The sequence below is a fragment of the Cryptomeria japonica genome, chromosome 10 (assembly GCF_030272615.1).
Source record: "Cryptomeria japonica chromosome 10, Sugi_1.0, whole genome shotgun sequence".
Classification (NCBI taxonomy): Eukaryota; Viridiplantae; Streptophyta; class Pinopsida; order Cupressales; family Cupressaceae; genus Cryptomeria; species Cryptomeria japonica.
In genome coordinates this window covers 165571413-165592315 of record NC_081414.1, presented here as the reverse complement: position 1 = coordinate 165592315, position 20903 = coordinate 165571413, and the positions used below count along the sequence as shown (strand labels likewise).

The 20903-nt window shown below is 34.1% G+C and overlaps 1 long non-coding RNA gene across 1 annotated transcript in view; it reads right to left on the bottom strand.

The window, feature by feature from the left end:
- Positions 1-11454: 11454 nt before the first annotated feature.
- Positions 11455-20903, bottom strand: part of LOC131045213 (uncharacterized) — a 35373-nt gene continuing 25924 nt past the window's right edge. The window contains exon 3 of the long non-coding RNA XR_009105781.1: positions 11455-11744. This is a non-coding gene — a long non-coding RNA (uncharacterized LOC131045213). The remainder of the gene's footprint in view (positions 11745-20903) is intronic.

Genomic DNA, 20903 nt, shown 5'->3' with positions numbered 1-20903 from the left:
GAATGGTGACCATTGAAGTGTGAGATTTGTTTGGATGTGAATTAGTATGTGTCAAGATAGTAGCATGGAGTGGCTAAGAGAGAGAACGAGAATCCAAACCAAAAGAATATGCGTCTCGATGTGAGTTGACATTTGAGAGATGGCACACGTTCTTAATATTGTAATCATGATCAAGAAAAGATTCAATAAATAAATGATAAATGTCCGATAGGATGATATCTCGATCATTAAGAGGACAAGAATGAACTTGGTAAAGAGAATCTAAAGTAGCATTCAGAGAAACCAAAACCTCTTTCAAACTTGTAGGTGGAGGTGTAGAAAGAGGAGAAACAGAAGGAGATGTATATGTGTAATCAAGACAATCAAGACTCTTCCAATAAGCAGTTTCCTCTTTAGTGTCATTGTCATACATAGGATCATCATCATTATCAAGGGAGAGAAGCATGTCTATAGTTGGATCATTTGGCAATGGAGGTTTAATGGGATCTCCATAAATTTACCATAAAGTGGTCCAAGAATGCAAGGGCACTCAATGCAGGATAGAGCCCATGATGTATGTTTCCCAACACTTAAACCAATAAATCCTAAGACATGATCATTTCTACTTTCTCATGCAGAGTTTTTCCAACAAGTACTTGGTTCAAGAATAAGCCCATACAAATGTGGCAATAGATGAATCCATTGACAATGCTTTAGGATTCCATCACACCAAGATGTGATGGCAGACGTTCTTGGTATGATAGATGATAGTTACCTTCTTCCAAAGTGATGATAGATGGATGATATTTAATTCTCATTCTACACTTAGATTAGCCCCTTTTTGGAACTTTATTTCAGTTCATGAATACATAAAATAAATTAATATACAACCTTGAAGACAATGAAAAATCCCATTCTAAAACAAATCTAATTTTTAAAAACTACAAAAGATTGTTATCCTTCTTCTTTCTAGCAACTGTGCGCTTTGATTCCAAGTAAAATTTTAATCTAAACCTACACAACACAATAAGATATAACTAGAAAGAAATAAGTAAACTTATAGAATAGAGAGAAATTTTTAGAGAAAGAATGAGAGTAAAACTATTTCATTGATTGGTTGCTCATATACAAATGAATGAATTACAATATATAAAGCCTTTTTTAAAGCAAAAAATGAAGGAAAAACATGAATAAAATTGAAAAATAGAGATATTCCTTAGTTATCTTAACAAATAAGAAAAAAATAGTTTTATCCAAGTCATGGGATTAAAACAGAAATCCACAATTATAATCCCATAAAACATGGAGGAAAAATTGATTTACGCGCACTAATAGTATATAGATCTATATACATTGTCCCTTACTTTTTATGTTAATATTTTTATCAATTTTTTTATGTGATGGTTAATGTTCATATGTTACTTTGCTAGTTCAATAGATTGAAAATTTCCTGTATTCCCTATGGTGAATTCATTTACAGTTGTTTGGAAACAAGAAATTTTATAGTTATTTGTTTAGAGTTATTTTCTTTTATGAATAAACATAATGATTAGTCTTTGGATTTGTTTGGGGTCCAACTAGATGTCAAAAAAATGGAAGTTACCCATGTTGCATGAAGAGTAGTTGCTGACTTGAAACTAGTAAATGATCCCACTTGGGCAAAAACTACAGTTGAAACAATTGTTGATCTGGTATCATACCCATATCTAGTACCATATTCGACAGATTGAGATACAGAGCTAGATTACATATATGGAGAAGAATCTAGGATACCAAAACTTGTCAAAATGTCGAAGGGTTGACTTTTAGAAATGAAGGGTTCCAGCAATAGAAAAAATGAGTTAAAATTATCAGAGTAAAATATTACAAAACTCTCATGAATACACTCTGGATGCTCATTTTGAGCCGAGATAAAACAATCGAAGATTTTGGTACTTGTAGTACAGGAAGGAACTATAAGATTTAACATATTGTAGAAGAAATTCATACCTAATGCCATAGTCGAAACAATGGTGCTCATTTGAGTTTGTAATCAAAAGAAAAAAAAAAAGGTTTGCATTTTAGGAGTTTGCACCAAACTAGGAAAAGACAGAGTAAACAAAAACAAAACTAAAGATTTACCAGTATGACATATAAAAAACAACACCGTTTCTTCAGCTTTTCAAGTTCGTCAGACAGAGATAGCGTTTATAAATACTCATAAAAGTAGGATTAATGCACAACAATAAAAAAATAATACAAATTAGAAACTCCAAATCAATAATTCAGGACACATGATAGTACAACATTAAGAATTTAATTGTTTACAAAGAGTGTAAAATTTCCATGTAGTTGAAACTTGTGTAACACAAATACTGTTGGTGTAATGCCATTTTTACACTATTGGTGTAATACCATTTTTACACTATTGGTGTAATACCATTTTTTTACAATTTTTGGAAAGAATTATTGAAGTATATCGCCATACAAGGAACAATCAATATTGCTTTCTTGTCTGTGAAACATGCAACTTAGATTGTGTTGATAGGTAAATTGGGTGGGTCTTCTACATTAGGTGCAATGGGCTGAACTGTTTTCAACAAGTTTGTCAATGAACATTGTACAATGACAAGTTTTTTAACAAGCTTCATATGGATATAGATGAACATTTTTTGCTTTTAATATGCCAGAAACTTGCAAGTTAAATTTAGGTGTTAAGTGGTTTGTACAGTAATAAAATAATGTTTTGTAGCATGTAATAAAAATCACAAATTATAATAATGATATTTTACAGGTGTGCTTTTGTGCATTCATCATTTAGTTCTTTCAAAAATGTGGATTGTGAAACACACACATTACTTGTACCATTGTGAACAACATTTTTAAAAAGTAAGAAAGGTGTGTCTACTATTGCAAACATGTGTTGTAAAACTGCACACAATTCTATGTTTGATTTTAGAATTGAAACCTAACAAAAGAATTGTAAATTTATATAAAAATGTGATAGTCTTTTACATGGACTTCAAAGTGATTCTTGTTGACATGATAAATTGTAGCAATCGCTCCAAATCATCCAACTGAATAGTTAGAAATTGCATCTATAAGTTGGGAGATTTTCAAGTCAGGAGTTAATCTTAGTTCCTTGCAAACAAGTGGCACAATCTCAACTACACTTTTAGAGGTTAACACTATACAACAATTAGAATCACCTCTTTTATAGTGTGTCTTATTATTGATTAAAAAGTTAGTGATTCCTATATTGGAATCCAACTGATATACGTGGGAAAAATATATCTATGAGATTGTTGCTAATATTGTCTGTTATTGTCATTTGACCATTGCAATCCATGAGGTCAACATGAACATTCTCAGTTTTTTTTTATAACATTTTTGTACTTATTTGATGCAGGGCCATATACAAAAATTATATCTTCTTCAAACACAGTGGTAGCATGATGTGTGCAAATCTCTAGTATTGTACTGGCAATTGAAGCTAGTAAATTCCCCTTGGAAAAATAAATATTATTTTTATTTATTAAGAATTCATAGTGCGAAATGTAGGTTATTGAATACTATCCTTATATTGATTACATACAATGCACTATTATTATTTATTCTTATGAAATGAAATTACATATAGAAGAGAAAGTTAAACAAATTGCATTGCTGAAAATAATTTTTAGAAATAATACCTTTGTTTCATTTGACTGATTTTTGTATTCAATTTGTTAGGTAACGTGTCTTTTGATTCAATGCTTTGTAACCGGCTGTAATATGAAAGAGATTCAAATTGAAATTCATATATATTGTCAAAATATGTTCTAAGTTTCAATTGATTTAGTTTAATTGACATGTCTTACCATTTTTTTGAGCCATCTTCTCCAACCATAGCCAACTGAGAGATAACAACTTCTTGCTTGTTTTGAACATTTTTGACATATCTATAAAATAAAATTATTCATGTGTCTAAATGTTTAATTTCGATGAAATAAATGGCTTAATAATAGCACTCATAACTACATTGATATAATGATGTTCTTAAGTCAAATTTTCGGTAAAGATTTTTTGCTAATAATAAAATTTCTATTTCTAATAATTCTCGTTCTAACTAAAAAAGTAAAAATAAATAATAATTTTATTTCTAAGAAAAAAAAAGAAAATGCGTACAAAATTATTTTTAAAGAAAGGATGTAAGAGTTTGAAGATTAAGAATACTCTTGTTTTGTAATACTCTTTGTTGTATCCAAAATTCGAGATGGATTTTCATATGTTTATTTTATTTCCATTTTCTTATTAATTCATGAAATTTTTGATTGAGGAAGATAATTTCTTTGTATTATGTGTTTTGACTAAGATCCATGAGTCACCTTAAAAAAATACGTTTCTATTAATATTGGCCATATGAACTTCAACAATCAGTTCTATGTAAATAATATATCACAGGTTCACCTTCTCTAGGATGCAGATGATGTTGCATATATATGTGTTTGAAGTGTCATGATCAATCTCGTATGATTTAATATTTGAATCATTTTTGTATATGTGTCATTATTTGTCCACATATGGTCAATAATAGACTTTAACAAATATTTTTACTTCAAGTAATAAGTCCAAATTGTGTGTTTGCATATGCTCTCTAAGAATTTGTGTTTGGTTTGAAGATTTGAACACTTCAATATTAAAATCACCTGCAATGTAGACAAGACTTTTAGAAGCATATGAAATCATTTAATAAAGAATATTTATGATATTTGTAACTGTTGCTTCTAGTTTTGCATAAACATTACAAATGTAATATGTTTCTTCCATAAAAATCAATGAAATCAATAATGCTTCAACATTGTCAACTATTAATGGTTTTTCATTGGATACTAGAAGATTTTTTTTAGTGAAAGTCATAATTCCATGTGTAAAGTGGAAAATTGGATCCTAGTGACTCCCCACGTAGGAGAGAGAAAGGAAGCCACTAGGATAATTTTCGTTTGGGAAGAAATTTACATTCAAAAGAGGGGTTGAATCCACTAGATCCAAATCCAAAAGAGGCAAGGATCTGAATACTAAGTGGATTACAAGTGGTTGGAATGTAATTACCCTATTTTGTAAATGAGAAAGTTGACTTGTTGATTATGTGGAAAAGAGAGAGGAAATGAGTGAAATGAGGTGATACCAGTTCAGGATCGTGCTGTAACTTCAGATCTGAGCTAATTAAACTGACTTGGATTTGCCTTGCAAATTTGGAGAAAATTCATCAGGACCGTGGCGGGAATGTACATGGTTTGCCACAAAATCTGTGAAATGAAAAGGGTTCTTGCGTCTCTGCAAATTAAGCCCAAACCCGCAATTACATCTCTGCACCTGCAACCTACACACAGAAAAGAGAAGAAAGGGGGGTTGTGGATAGGAGTTTGCCTCAGTCAAACCCCGATTGAGGAATCAACCTAGAAATAAAGTAATTGCAAATTCTTGAATGTAAACAATAGAGATGTATACCTTGTAGATTTGCAATTTGTTGATGATGATTTCTTTGCTTCTTGAATGTAACCACAAATGTTGTATGAAATGGCATGTAACATAATAAAACCTTAACACACACATGCTTGTAAATGAATGTTGTAATGTTGCTCCCATGGATGAATGCAGAAGACTTGAATGCTTGATGATGACCTTGAAATCTTGTATCTTCTCCTTATGCTCTCTATCCATCTATGCGCTATCCATCTGTTGTCCTCTCTCCTTGAATGAGGGTATTGAATTCCCTTTTATACATGCCTCAAGGATTAAATCTCAACCACCGAAGGCTGACAAAGAGGAATAACACACCCCAAAGACAAGAAGTGCATAGGAGATCGAGCAACCCACAAATAGGACCACCCTAGGAGATGGGGACAGGGGCGCCACACCCCTGTCCTCCCCTATTTTGGGCCCCAGATAGGGTACAAACCATACAAAAGACATAAAGGAGAAAAGGAGAAGGGTTAGAAATGCAGAAGTAGGTCCTGGTTAAGGAAGGAGATGCTGTTGCCAAGGTGATGACCCCAAATATGGTTAAAATTGCAGGGGTCACAATTTTATGACACTACACCATGAATGTATTTTGGTGCGAAGCAATTGTAATTTAGAAATATATTGTTTGATATTCTTGTTTTAAAATTGTAGACTAATAATATCCGATGACATTAAATCTTTGTCATTTTAGATGTCCTCTATATGTGATTGGAAATTGCAAGTGTTTAAAGTAGATAAGGTAATACATGATTTGTTGGGTCGTTTAGAACCATGAAACTATAACTTGGGGTGGTGAGGGGGGGAGGGGGGTGCTAGAATAACAATTGATCACCTTGCTAGAGTAACTAAAATAGTTTTACAATATCTCAAAGAGCCATCAAACTATATATTAGGGGGGTGGGTAGGGGGGCCCTACTATTTTAAGAAGCTAGAATAAGCTACAATAACTGAATAAACTAAAATAGTTCTAGAATCACCCAATACAGTTATAGGGGAATAATTGAAAAAGGAGCTATTATAGTTTCCCACCATAGTTAAGTGTCTAAATCCCTATCACACTCATCATATAATAGTAGGAGAGGCGTCAGGGTGGGTGGAGAAATACTTACGTTTGAAGGCTAGAACAAGATACTTAGGGAGAGTAGTGAATTACCTTCCTATTCAATACCACCCTCCTAACATTGAGATGGTATTGGGCCTCGAGGGAACAAAATAAGTGTCAAGGCAACTTGCCTCTTCTTGTAAGTGATAGCAAAATTTGCATATGTTAGAAATCAATAGTTCTTCCTCTTCACTTGGTGGACACATCAATTAATTAATTGTGTTAGAAATTTCTCATCCTCTCAACTTGGTGGATACATTAACTAATTAAGTGTTAGAAACACATCATCCTCTTGGATTGGTCAATGCATCGATGATTGTGATGATCAACTAATTCTATATAATTAATAACTAATTTTAGATAATTTCTAGATAATTAATGAAGAGATTGATAAATTGAGATCTCCTTTAGTACAATCCTCCCAACTGGCCTTAGGAGAGATCAATTATTTGGGGAAGGTAAGGATAGGGTACAATCCTCCCAACAAGCCTTCATTGAGACATCTTAGAGTTTTTTTTTGCAAGGCATATGTACATGTGCCAAAGGAGAAGTAAACAAATCTGGAGAACAAGGTTGTGAAATGTATCTTCATCAGTTACAGTTATGGTATGAAAGGATGTACAAGATTTGGGACCTTGTTGATAAAAAGGTAATTCATAGTAGAAGTGTTATTTTTAGAGAAATTAAGTCTCATTCTGCTACATTGCAGCAAAAACATACTAAATAGAAAGATGTGATTCAATTCCCTTTTTATCTAAAAGAGTTGAATCAAGACCACTTAATAGGCAAGAAGATGAGAAGAGCTCATCCATCTCTGAATCTTCAAAAGAGGAGGAGGGACATCCAACTCAACTTGTTCAAAGGTCTTCAAGGAATGGATGGCCACTTGAAAGGTATTCACCTAGTGATTTGAGATGTATTTTTTCTATGAATACTAATGTGGGTGAACCTAAATCTCTAGAAGAGGAATTATGTATGAATGATGCAGAATCTTAGAAGACTGCTATGGAAGAAGAAATGGAAGCTTTGGAAAAGAATGACACATGGGATCTTGACCCATTGACTGAAGGACAAAAACTTATTGGTTGTAAATGGGTCTTCAAGAAAAAGTTCACTTCAGATGGAGGCATTAATAAGTATAAAGCAAGGTTGGTTGCAAAAGGCTACTCTTAGGTTGAGGGTGTTGATCATGGTGATATATTCTCTTATGTTGCCAAAATGACATGGACATTAGATTTTTTCTTTCTATTGTTGATGATTATGATTTAGAGGTTGAGCAAATGGATGTGAAAACTTGTTTCCTTCATGGTGATTTGGAGGAGGATATTTATATGACACAACTAGAGCACTATGTGGTAAAAGGTAAAAATAATTTGGTCTATAAATTGAATAAATCCTTGTATGGTCTCAAATAGAGTCCTCAGATGTGGTACCAAAAATTTGATACATATACGTGTTGAGTTTGGGATTTGAATGTTCTAAATCACATCACCGTGTTTATTATAAATTTGATTGTGATCATTTCTTGTACATTGCATTGTATGTTGATGATATGATATTCATTGGTAAAGGAAAATGTATGATTTCAGAGCTAAAGTCTTACCTTGTTGCTAAATTTGAAATGAAAGATCTTGGTGTAGCGAAACACATTCTTGGAATGGAAATCAGAAGAGATAGAGTGAAAAAAAAGCTATGGCTAGGCCAAAGTAAGTATGTGAATTCAATTTTACAAAGGTTCAACATGCATGATTGTAGACCATTGTGTATTCCCTTTACAGTTAGGATAAAATTATCTATTTCAAATTGTCCTACATCTCCATCAAAGATGGAAGACATGACTAGAGTGCCTTACCAGAGTGTAGTTGGAAGTTTGATGCATTCTATGGTTTGTACTAGACGAGATAGTACCCAAGCAGTGGGAGTTCTTTCCAAATACATGTCTAATCTTGGTAGAGTTCATTGGGATGCAGTTAAAAGAGTATTCAAATATTTGAAGGGTACCTCAGAGTATTCTTTGTGTTATCATGTTAATTTGGTTGGAGATGTGATTTCCCTTGATATTAATGGTTATGTTGATTTAGATTAGGTAGGTGATATTGATAGAAAATGGCCCACCAATGCTTATGTGTTTACTTTATTTCATGGTGCAATTAATTGGATGATTAACCTATTGTTAGAAAAATATGTTGTGATGTGTCTATTGTAAACTATCATACTCAGTAGGGATTCTTGGTAGGTTGTATGGAAGAGTGGATGCGCTATGTAATTTAATTTTATTATGAGGATGAGGGTACAAATGGAATTGCTATGGAACTATCATAATCTATTTGTTGGAAAATAAATAGGTTCAATACCAAATATTATGAAGATCGATCTCTATCCAATAAACTAATCAAAGGATGAGATTCATGGCTTGGATAGAAACAAAAATGGAAATATAAAACCCATATAAAAATCTAAAAATTAAGTTGCCTTAATTGTAGAAAACCCATGATTAGATCCTTTTTCTTTATGATGCCAAAAATCAGCCTATTAACCATGCTTAATAAATCTATCTTATGTGAAATTATAACAAAAACAAATAATGATTAACATGATAATAAGATAAAGACATTAAGGCATAAATCACCAACATAAAATTCACACATAAGATAGGATTTACGCAGAGAAACCCTTGTAGGAATAAAGTCCACCAAGAAGAGAGGACAAGATTGTATATAAAAATGATTATAATATAACTCTACCCTAGAAGCACCTATGATGATGCAGTCAAGATAGGGAGATCCAATTAAGGAAAACCCATCCTTGTATCCTAACACAAACACCATGCAAAACATACCGGTAACTGGTAACACAATGCTAGAAATAACAGAAAGAACAGTCGGTGACAACACATAATACATAACTGATAAACAATATGAATGATTCTTATTATAGTCTGAATAATTACAAATACCATATGCTGGATCACAGTCTAAGATACAAAAAATGCTTGCAACCCAATTACAAGATCCACAAATCATCCACATATCAGATTGGCCTCCGAAAATAGTCTACCGATTCTACCCTAATCCAGACCTTAGCGTTCTGGTCTCAGTCCACTAGGTGAGAATCTAGCTAGATCTACATCTTCACTCAATCTCTAAACTCTTTATTTGATCTTATAAATTATGTCTTCTCAAATTATTCACAAACCTCCATTTATACTGTCCGCAAATAATAACAACTTAATCAAGTCGGCCCAAAGACCAACCGGTTCATAAAATGTATAATGGTAACAAGTCGTCTCAAATCATTAAGAACAACTTCCAAAATAAAAAAATGTATGCTCTTCTGGGAACATCGGTCATGACATAAGAAACACAAGCTAACAATCTGCAAGTCACAAAGATCAACCACAACTCGATCCAACTTCGCTCAACACACTGCTAGAATAACCGGTAAGAACATATCAACCGAGCCAATACCAAAATCGATAACTCATTAGGATTAAATCCAAATGCCACGAAACTCGAACATGAGATAGAAAATGAACACAAGGGAATAAACCCAAAACCACAACGCTAAAAACTCAACCATGAAGAAATGCCATGATCTCAAGTAATCCCACTAAAAACTGCTCAACTAGTAAGAACTAGACTGGTGCTCCTGCATTATATGCACATGTGAAAACATTCCTTATGAGAAACAAAAATACCTCACCAAATAATTAAGAGTCCTCCATGACACCAAGATGTCTCCATAAACATCCATCTTCTAATGATGAAACTACATCACTACCATAGGTCTCACTGAACCATGCAACCAAGCTCTTCAGACATCATGATGACTATCTCCTAATTGAAGATCCTTTAGGGCCCCAACACAATCAAATATATCACCTAAGAGCTCACAAAAGGAATATTCAAACCATGATTTCCAACCAAGAATATATAACTACACATCCTTTATCAATAGAACCAAATTATATTTTAAACTCTCACTGCAATCTGAAGGCAAAATCTAAGAGATCCACATGATAACAACACCCATTGCAAAAGATCACCTACCTTCTAATCAAATATTGTCCATGGATCATAATACACTACAACCACAAGAACTTAGAACCAAAATATTGAAACAAAGAAATAGACATATTATGTGACTATATAAAGCTCCCACTGAAAGTAATATCGAGTAATAAATTGCATCATGAACAACATCATTGCCAAAGCTCCACTAAAAGTGAAGAAAGCTTCGCACACACCATAATCTATTGAGCTAAGATATAAATTATCATCTATATCAGGTACTCCAAATATTAAATTAGTGCTCCAATTTCAAATAACTGAAAGATCCAACCTCACATAAATATCATGAGTACCAGATTTAATTAGGCATAAAATGTGTATTTCCAAGACTCAAATACTAGAATCAATTCTACACCTAATTTTACAAACAAACCCACATAGGAACAACCATAGATGAATAAGAACCTTCCAAGTTTTCATGCAAATCTGTTATTGTCTATCTCCATCCAAAATTACCCGAATCTAGTCATACCACAGATCTACATACCATAAATTTTAGTTAACATGTAAAACCTACAAAATCATCTCTATAAATACGAAATCCATTTAAACATCCAAACATTCACATTATACTTCTCATTTGAATAATAGAAATGTCACAAATCTATAACATCCAACAACTAAAAACAAGAGATCATTGCAATCCAAGAAAGGTAATAAAAGTTATCCAAGAGCTTAAACTATATGAAATATATCATATTGACAACTCTCAAAGAAGTTAGTAGCTTATCTTCTAGTGTTTTCATGTAACCATGAGCTAAAAATATGAACCCAACATAAGCACCCCATTCCATAGTCCAAATAGTTGGTGTATCTCGATGTGATTAGGATGTCAATACTCATCCAACATAAAAACCTTCTCACTATACATGACCACAAGGTAACCAAAAAATAAAATAAAAAATAAGGATGCATACATATTATTAAACTCCATGAGGATCCATAAGCATGAGAATAAAATTCCCAACATATATCACATTGATAATATCCATGGTTTCCAATCCCACAAATCTGTAAAATAGAGTTAACCCATAGGACATTCATTGCAGCCCCAAAATCCTTCCAACAACCTTTAATTCATTCTAAATGATTCCCTCAAGCTTTTCAATCTAAGAAACCAAAAATAGAGGAGTACTCAGAACTAGTAACCTTCAACTCTGATACCAAATGTTGAAAAATAAACAAGTTCAATACCAAAGATTGTGAAGTTTAGTCTATATCCAATAAAATATTGAAAGGATAAGATTCAAGGGTTAGATGGAAAAAAAATGGAAATTTGAAACTCATGCAAATCTGAAAATTGAGAATTATGGAAAAACCATCATTAGATCCTTCTTCTTTATGATGCCAAAAATCAACCTATTAACCATGCTTAATAAACTTATCTAATGTGAACTTATAATAGCAATAAATAATGATTTAACATCAGCATGATATAGCAGCAATAAGGCATAAATTTAAGAAACATAATATGCACACCTAACATAGGATTTATGTAGAGAAACCCTTGCAAGAAAAAACTCCACCAAGAAGAGAGCACACACTTGTATTAAAAACAATAAAAATGACTACAATACAATCACATCCATTCTCCTCTATGTCTCCGCCATAGTAGCATATATTAATTAATAGATATGACTTTAATTATAAGGTAGGCTTGTTTTTTATTAGGATAAACAGTTTTTGAGGGGACCAGAAACCCCGTACAACAGGTTTTGGAGGGACCTGAAACCCTCAGATTTTTTACGGATCTGTAACCAACAAAGAGACACTACAGGAAGATATAACAAAGCTAAATAACAAGAAAGCCACATAAATACTAGAAGGATAAACTGACAGCCACAAATAGAAGATAGACAATACAAACCAGGCTGACAACAATAGGAGATCGAAACCACCTTATAGATTTGTGAAACAGAAAATGAGGGTTTATCTGGCACCCCAACCAAATATTAGGGTTTTTTCAAGCTCCCCTAACCTATAATAGAGTCTCCAGCTCACCAATAGAAAAACCTGATCCTAACCAAAAACACAAATTGGCCGAACTGGACCCTTGAAAACTACGAGTATCTAGTTTGTCCATGATAGAAGCAAAAACATAAGGGAAATTCCAGGCCCCCTTAATCATGAGCATGGGTTTTAAGAGGCTCCCACAACTTGAAATAGATTTTAAATGGCTTCCACAACTAGTAACAGTGGGTTTTATAAGGCTCCCACAACTAGACAAGTTTGTAACAAGGCACCCTTCTAATTGATAGGCAACCAAATGCACACTGGGATCCAAGGGTTTTAAAAGGCTCCCCAAACCCTCAAAAGTGGGTTTTAAAAGGCTCCCACAAATAGACTATAAGATGACAACAACCATGCCACCAACAACACCTCTGCAGCCAGATAAATGATCAGCACCTGCCTCCCCACAACACTTCTAGGCAAAATAAGTAGCATCCACCTCCAACCACATCCATCTTCCCCTCCATAGAAGATGGGACCACCTCAAAAGGAAAAACTAGAGAGACCCCAAGATGCAGACAATGAATCTCAACACACAAAACCAAGATAACAGAGCAGTGGGGGACATAAAAAAAACCCCAACGAAAAGAGGCTTGAGGCACAAAAGATTTGAACATGAAGGATTATTCTCTATCTTCCCAAAACACAAGGGTTTTAAAAAGGATCCCTTAACCTTCCTCTAAAAAATGACAATCGAGGTTAACACAAATAACTCGAAAATAATATAAACCACCCCATGGGATTTTGAAAGGATCCCCAAACCAGAAGCACTGGGTTTTAGTGTAGCTCCCTGAACCAAAACAAAAGCAGAACAAGGAAGCTTCCAGCCAAGAACAAGAGAGTAGAGGGCAAGAAAATAACCCAACAACACTCCCATAGAAGAGGAAAAAGAGCTCCGTCTCCCAAGATAAACAACTCCCTTGAACAAAACCCTGCAATGAATCACAGGAAAACAAACCCAACCCATCTCCACCTCAATAGGAGATGGGGTCCCCTCAAAAGATAGAGTCAAGATTAACCCATGAAAAAGAAGGCAGAGAGTGTACCCAGAGGAGAAAGAAATGGAGGGATCCACCAAAGCAGAGTAAAAAAGCCACAACCCTCCAAAAAAACCTAACAATCTGCCTATCAGAGAGAAAGGGTGACCAAAACAATGATCTAAAGGGGCTGACAGGCATAGTCAACCATCTCCAAAAACATGGACACACACCCACAACCCCACAACCACAAAACATAATCGCAGGGGCCTCCACAATAGCAACCACCAACACTAGAACAAGACTCCTCTGATACCTAGGTTTGAACCCAGGCAAAGGACAAGAACACTGCAATGAGGGGACACACAACCCAGCAATGCCATCCATAACCGGTCCAGCCTTGCCATCTGCTTCCTCCACACTCTCTACATCATCCACCTCCTCAGAATCTCCCTCATCCTCTGAAACCCTAGTCCCTTCTCCACAGCCACTACCATTCCAGCTCGTTCTCACCATCTGTATTACGATTATAAGGTAGGTATGTTATACTTGAATTGTGAAGAAACAATTTATCAATAAAACCATAGATCAATGATTAAAATGAGTTACTTTTGTGATCTTATTAAATATTTATGTTATATTATGTAGTTTTAACCTCTTTGGAAGGGAATGAAGTAATATAACTATCATGCTTAAGTGTTCCAATATTGATAGTCAAATTTAAATAGAGTATGTAATTTTAAGTCATGTGATGAAATAGTGGATTAGGGTTTGGAAATGCTTAGGTTAAGTAAAAAATCATATGGATCTTTGTAGGGATCTTCAAAAGGAATTGTTTGGTAAATTTTATAGGTCCTTATGCAAAAATAGGTCCCTATGGTCAATAACTTAGGGCTGGGGACCTATAGTCATGTGATATTTTCCTTTGTGCTAGATATGACCCTTCAAAAGCTGACTTAATTGAAAGTGATGAGTTAAAGATGGAGGAGAGCATTTAGGGTTCAGATCTCTATATATCTTCTAAAGATTGAATGTAACAAAATTGTACACTTTGCCATTTGGAGAATTTGGATTGAGAAGGAAGAAGAAGATAGTTGAAGAAGGAGAAATGATATTTCTTAGAGGGGTATGGTGATCACCTTGAAAGCTTGAAGGAGGAGATAAATATCCTTCACTTTTGTTGCTTAGATTTTGTATAGTCAAGTATTCATGGATTACTAGAGGAGATAAGAGTTAGTATGGATGCTTTAGAGATGTGTTAAATAAGAGATTATGTTATGTTATTAAGATACCACCATGGATTTTCATGATGAGCAATGTTTCTTTCTTGCTTGTAGGTATGGCTAGGACCTTCAAGGTCTCATGATGCCATTAAGGATGGAAGGAGAGAAAGCCTTCATTATTTATTTTCGATTGTTTTACATCTAATGCAAATCATGTGTTGTTTTGAACTTGGTAGTTTAAGAAAATGTTATGTAGGACTTTTATATTCATGTGTTATAGAAGGCTATTTATATTTTATGTTTTGTGCAAGTAGTGTAAGATTCTATGTTTGAGATAGGAAGAAGACACAATGATCTTGTTTTTACTTAGGAATACCTCTAATGAGGATTGTATGTATGTTCTTGAAATGGTAGTTTAAGAGTTTTCATTATGTTGATCTAGAGTTTCTTAGCATAAATAGAAGAGCAGGAATCATTTCCATATTTTGACATACTCTTGTTTTCAATGTGATGGATATTATTGGGTTTACTATATGATATGGAGGTCTTATTAAGAAGTAAGTTAAGGGTTAAAGTTTATTATCCTTTCTTAGCATTAATTGTAATATTCTAAAGACCTCAACCAAGAAAAAATAAACCTTATTTGGACAATTTCCCCTTAAATAGGAAACTTTAATTTTTTATGGACATGTTACTATCCTATGTTTCTAAGATTTAAGAAAGCTTGGTATTTATACTTCCTAATACATATTCTAAATATTTTGGCTTCTTATAAACTAAATCTATCAAAATGCACACCTCATTGTCTTATAAATAAAAAATAGATCGATTCACTAATTTATTTTTAAGAAAATACAGATATATATATTCAATGTCATATTGGAATGATAATAGGTAAAGAAAATAAATAAATTATTTAAGAAAAAGGGGCAAGAACAACTTACAACATGAGAATATACTCGACACACCCACACCATAATGAGGTAATATGTTTATGTAATGGTCGATATGTAGTTGATTATTAATATCTATAAACATATCTTGAGCTCAATTACATTAAATATTATACCATAAGTTACACTTTCTAAAGAACCACATATTTCCGATCGAAATTGGAATAACGTAAAAAGGATAAACATAGGTACATGTGCCTATTGGAAGTGAAGTCCAACGGACTCCTTCCTCTTGCCACCAAAACCCTTGGCTATTCAACTTCTCCTTGCAAGCTCTTTAAGAGCTGATTGTATTTCATTTGTAGAGGTTAATTCTGGAGCTGCTCGCAGTTGTATATGTGTGTAAACCAGATTGGTTATTAATCTATTGATTCCCTTGTTTCAAGTGTGGAAGTAGGCAATTGTCAAACCACGATAAATCTGTGTGTCTCATTTGTCTGTCTTGTGTATTTTTAATTCTATTTTATCTGCTGTTTAAATTCATTTCTTCATCCTAACAATTAGTATCAGAGCGAGGTTAGATCACTGTTAAGATTTTGGTGGTTGAAATTCCAAAATCATGGAAGAAGCAAAGATAGAGAAGTTCTCTGGACAGAGCTTCGGGTTATGGAAGGTGCAGATGGAGTCTTTGCTGATAAAGCAAGACCTTTCACTCACGTTTGAAGGGAAAGCGAAGAAGCCAACTGCGATGGTTGATGAAGAATGGGAAAAATTAGACAAGAAGGCAAGAGCAACAATTTTTCTCTCGTTGTCCAATAATGTTCTCTTCAATGTCATGGGTGATGCAACAATAACAGATGTATGGGATGCTGCAAATAAAGTATTTATCATGAAGCGCTTGTACAAACTAAAAATGAAGGAAGGTTGTGCTATGGCAAACCACATCAATGAATTTAATACATTATTTAGTCAAGCGACTTCAGTGGGGATGACACAAGATGATGAAAGAAAGACTGTTCTTTTATTATGTTCTCTACCAAGGAGTTGGGATGGCGTTGTAACAGTAGTTAGCACATCTATATCCGGTAAAAATAAGTTGGTTTTTAATGATGTAGCAGCTATTCTTCTCAGCAAGGATTTGAGAAGAAAGAATGACAAACCTTCATCCAGTGAAGCCTTAAGGGTGGTTAGCACTGAAAATAGAGGTAGAAGTCATAATAGAGGCATAAATAATTACTATAGACATTCAAAATCAGCAAGGAGATTGAAGTCTAGAAACTGAAATGGTGAATGTTGGTTTTGTGGCAAAGTTGGTCATGTGAAGAAGGATTGTAGAAACTTCAAAAGGGCACAAGAGAGGGTGCGAGATAGAGAAGAAAATACAGTCTATGATAAAGATGATAGTGTACTAATCCTTTCAACAACCGACACTACTCTGGATTCATGGGTGCCTGATTCTAGTGCCTCCCATCATGCTACCTCATGTCTTGAAGCGTTCATTAACTACCATGGAGGTCATTTTGGAATTTTTTTTTAGGAGATAACAAAGCCTATGAAATTATAGGCAAAGGGGATGTATTGCTGCCATTAGAAGATGGTAAAACATGGCTCCTCAAAGATATTCGCCATGTCCCAAAATTGAAGTGAAATTTGATATCCGTTGGACAACTCTTTGATCAAGGTCTTAATGTAAATTTTCTTTCGGATACATGGAAGGTGACTCATGGTACCATTATGATTGCAAATGGTAATAAAGTGGGTAGTTTATACATATTTAAGACTGATGGTGAAGTGGGATCTGCAATGGTGATTGAGGATAGCAAAGCGGATCTTTGGCATCAAAGACTTGGGCACATTAGCAAGAAAGTTCTCCATGTTATGCATACAAGAAATCAGCTTCCAGGCCTCAAACTTGTTGACTTGGCCTTTTGTGAACATTGCCTTTATGGTAAACAAAAGAGAGTCAGTTTTTTGAAAGGTGGGCAGGACACAAAGACAGCACCGCCGGAGCTTGTATACTCGGATGTTTTTGGACCTACCGAGGTAACCTCCATTGGAGGAGCTAACTATTTTGTAACCTTTCTTGATGATTGTACAAGAAAAATATGGATTTATATGCTTTCTAGGAAATCTAAACTCTTTTCAAAATTTAAAATTTTCAAGGCTTTAGTTGAAAATCAGATCGGGCATAAGATTAAATGTTTACAAACTGATAATGGTGGGAATTTTATTCACATGAATTTGATGATTTTTGTGCTGATAATGGGATTAGAAGAATCAAGGTTGTTCCTTTCACTCCTCAAGAAAACGGTGCAGCCGAGAGGATGAATAGAACAATTCTTGAAAAGGCACGATGTATGTTGTCTAGTGCAGGTTTAGGCAAGGAATTTTGGGCAGAAGCATGCAAAACGACAATGTATTTAATCAACCAAAGTCCCTCATTTAAATTGGATTTTGGTATTCCCGAAGAGGAATGGCAAGGGAAGAGGATTTCATACTCGCATCTTCATGTGTTTGGATGCGAAGCCTTCTCGCATATACCCAAGGAGAAGCAAACCAAATTGGATCCAAAGTTGCTGAAATGTATTTTTGTGGGGTATGGTGAAGAGCAATTTGGTTTCAAATTGTGGGATCCAGTTCACAAAAAGATTGTTCGCAGCAGGGATGTAATTTTCCATGAACCTCCTTTCCCGCACTACAAGATTCAAATAAATCAAAAAAAGAATATGTCCCTATGTTTTTGTTTCAGAATTCGACTACTAGCGCTTTGCCTCCGGTCTCTCATTCAGTGGGAGCCCCTATGTTGTCTACCATAATTGAATATAATTCTCAGACTGAGAATGATAACGAAGAAAGTGTTTATCATGACTGTTCACAGCCATTTGAAAAGTATGATTGTTAAACATAAATGTCATTGATATGGCTACGTCTATTTATGATTGTTAAACATAAATGTAATTGATAAATATACAGAAACCAAGCTCCTGAAAGTTGTTAATAAGAACAGATGTGTGCGAGTAGATAAATTAAAGATAAAATAGAACTATATACTCTCAGTAAGGTGTAATTTGAGATACCCAACAATAGATTTGAAAGAGAGGAAGCAACCAAAAATAAATAGAACAAAACAATCATAGTAACAACTAAATATCTGAAATATCCTCTTAGTAGATCAAGGATGTGAAGGGCAACTTGGTGTGTTATAACTATCTTGCTTATGAAGGAAACAAGCCCTAATTTGTTGTTGATGTGTACCAACCAATAGCAAACCCTGTCCCATTTATTTATGCATTCAGAGTCGACTCTCCTTGCCTTCTAAACTAGCACCTGTTTCTCTTTCCCCAGTGTGAGTTCCCCTTTCTACTATGTGACATTGTTCATTTAGCAGGCGGGTTAATGCACAGGGCGTGCAGCCAATATGTCAAACTTAGTTAAACTCAAGATCCCTATTACGTTGCAAGCTAGTTGCCTGAAAAAAAATACATGTATAAAAACATATATTTCACATTATATAGATTACCTTAAAAGAATGTGAATATTTAACTTAAATACCAAATCATGTAACAAGGACATTTCAAATCACAGCCCGCATACGAATGTATGAAGGTAAACCATATCTCTTATAAGTGTATTCATATGAGGGCCAGACAATGTATTCACCTACAAATATCTCACGTGATCTGGCACCTTGTGCATTGTGCTGGGTATATAGACTGTACCATATTTCACCTTGTCCAGAGCAATACTATCAATTTGTCGTTAACAAAGAGATCTACGCTTAGGAAGAACCTTACGATATATATTTTTCATGAGGCAAGATCATGAAGAGATTAACCGATGTAATAGAAATGACAGGAAATTGCACGAGTTAGCAATATCATCCTTTCTTTCTGGTCATGGACCTAAAATTAGCCGGCAAGGTATTGCAATGGAAAAGTGAAGTGCATCGCTGAATGATCTCTGATCGGAGAATCTCTTATACACTCCCATATTTACTGAATACACAGTTTATCACTATTACAAGCCTTATAAATTTCTAAACTTGGTAATCCAATAAATTTTGGCACTCCACAAGTGTAGAATTTCTGACAACGTCTCGATGCTATACTGGTAAAGTCATTGATATGGTTACATCTATTCTGGTTTCAAAACGGATTTTTTGTATAGCGTGTTAGCAACAGGTTAGTCAATCACAGCTGTTAATTACAAAATCAACGATGTAAAATGCTTGTATTAGTCAATCTTTACTGTCGTTTTGAAACCAGAATAGACACATCCCATTGATATAGCCCGTCAGTGTATGAAAATCGTTCGTATATAGAGGAGTTAGATCAATAGATATTAACATTCAAACTGGCACCATTCTGTTAAAGATATTGACATTTAGAGAATGAGTGCGAAGACACTAGAATAACAAGAAAATGCTTCCTTATAGTTGTTGGTTAAAATCGTTGAGTTGTCTCCTCAACCATGGTATTAGTTATTCTGCAGATTCATTTAATGGGACGAAGATGTGTCCACGTTATTCTTTTATGCTCTCATGTTCCCAAGAATCCCCTTGATAGTAATCTACTAATTCTCCAAAGTCTGTAATAAACAAGATGGTAGATTTTAATTAGTGGGTTTTCATGTTGACTAAATTGTTTTATGCTATATCCCTCTATATTTCCTTTATCATAAACCCTTTGCATAGTTATTGAAAAATTGTAGGGGAATATATTGGCCTATAGATAGTATGTGCATAACTTAGTGGATTTTAATATAAGGGTGTAGATAGATGTAAGATGTTAGGATGTTATCACTAAGTAATTTCTAGATACTAGGGTTGCTAGATGTTTTTTTGAGAAAATGAGGCATGACATTAAGTCTACTTTTATGCCTCCACTTTTATCAATTAGGCATTATGTACATATCATCTAGTTTTGTTCAACTTTCTCTGAGATGGTTGGAGGCGATCATTAATGAGTGGGTAAACGTAATGAGGGGTGTTTGTTTTTAGCATGTCTTTAAATTTCGAATGGAATTTAGGGAGCATTAAGATTCATTTGTTGTGACCATAAAAATTTAGCTAGTTTTTATTTTGTGAGGGTAGATTTGGATAGTAGATCCAAGAAAATTTTCTTACTACGGTTTTTATCATGTGGGGTTTTCCATGTATATCTAGT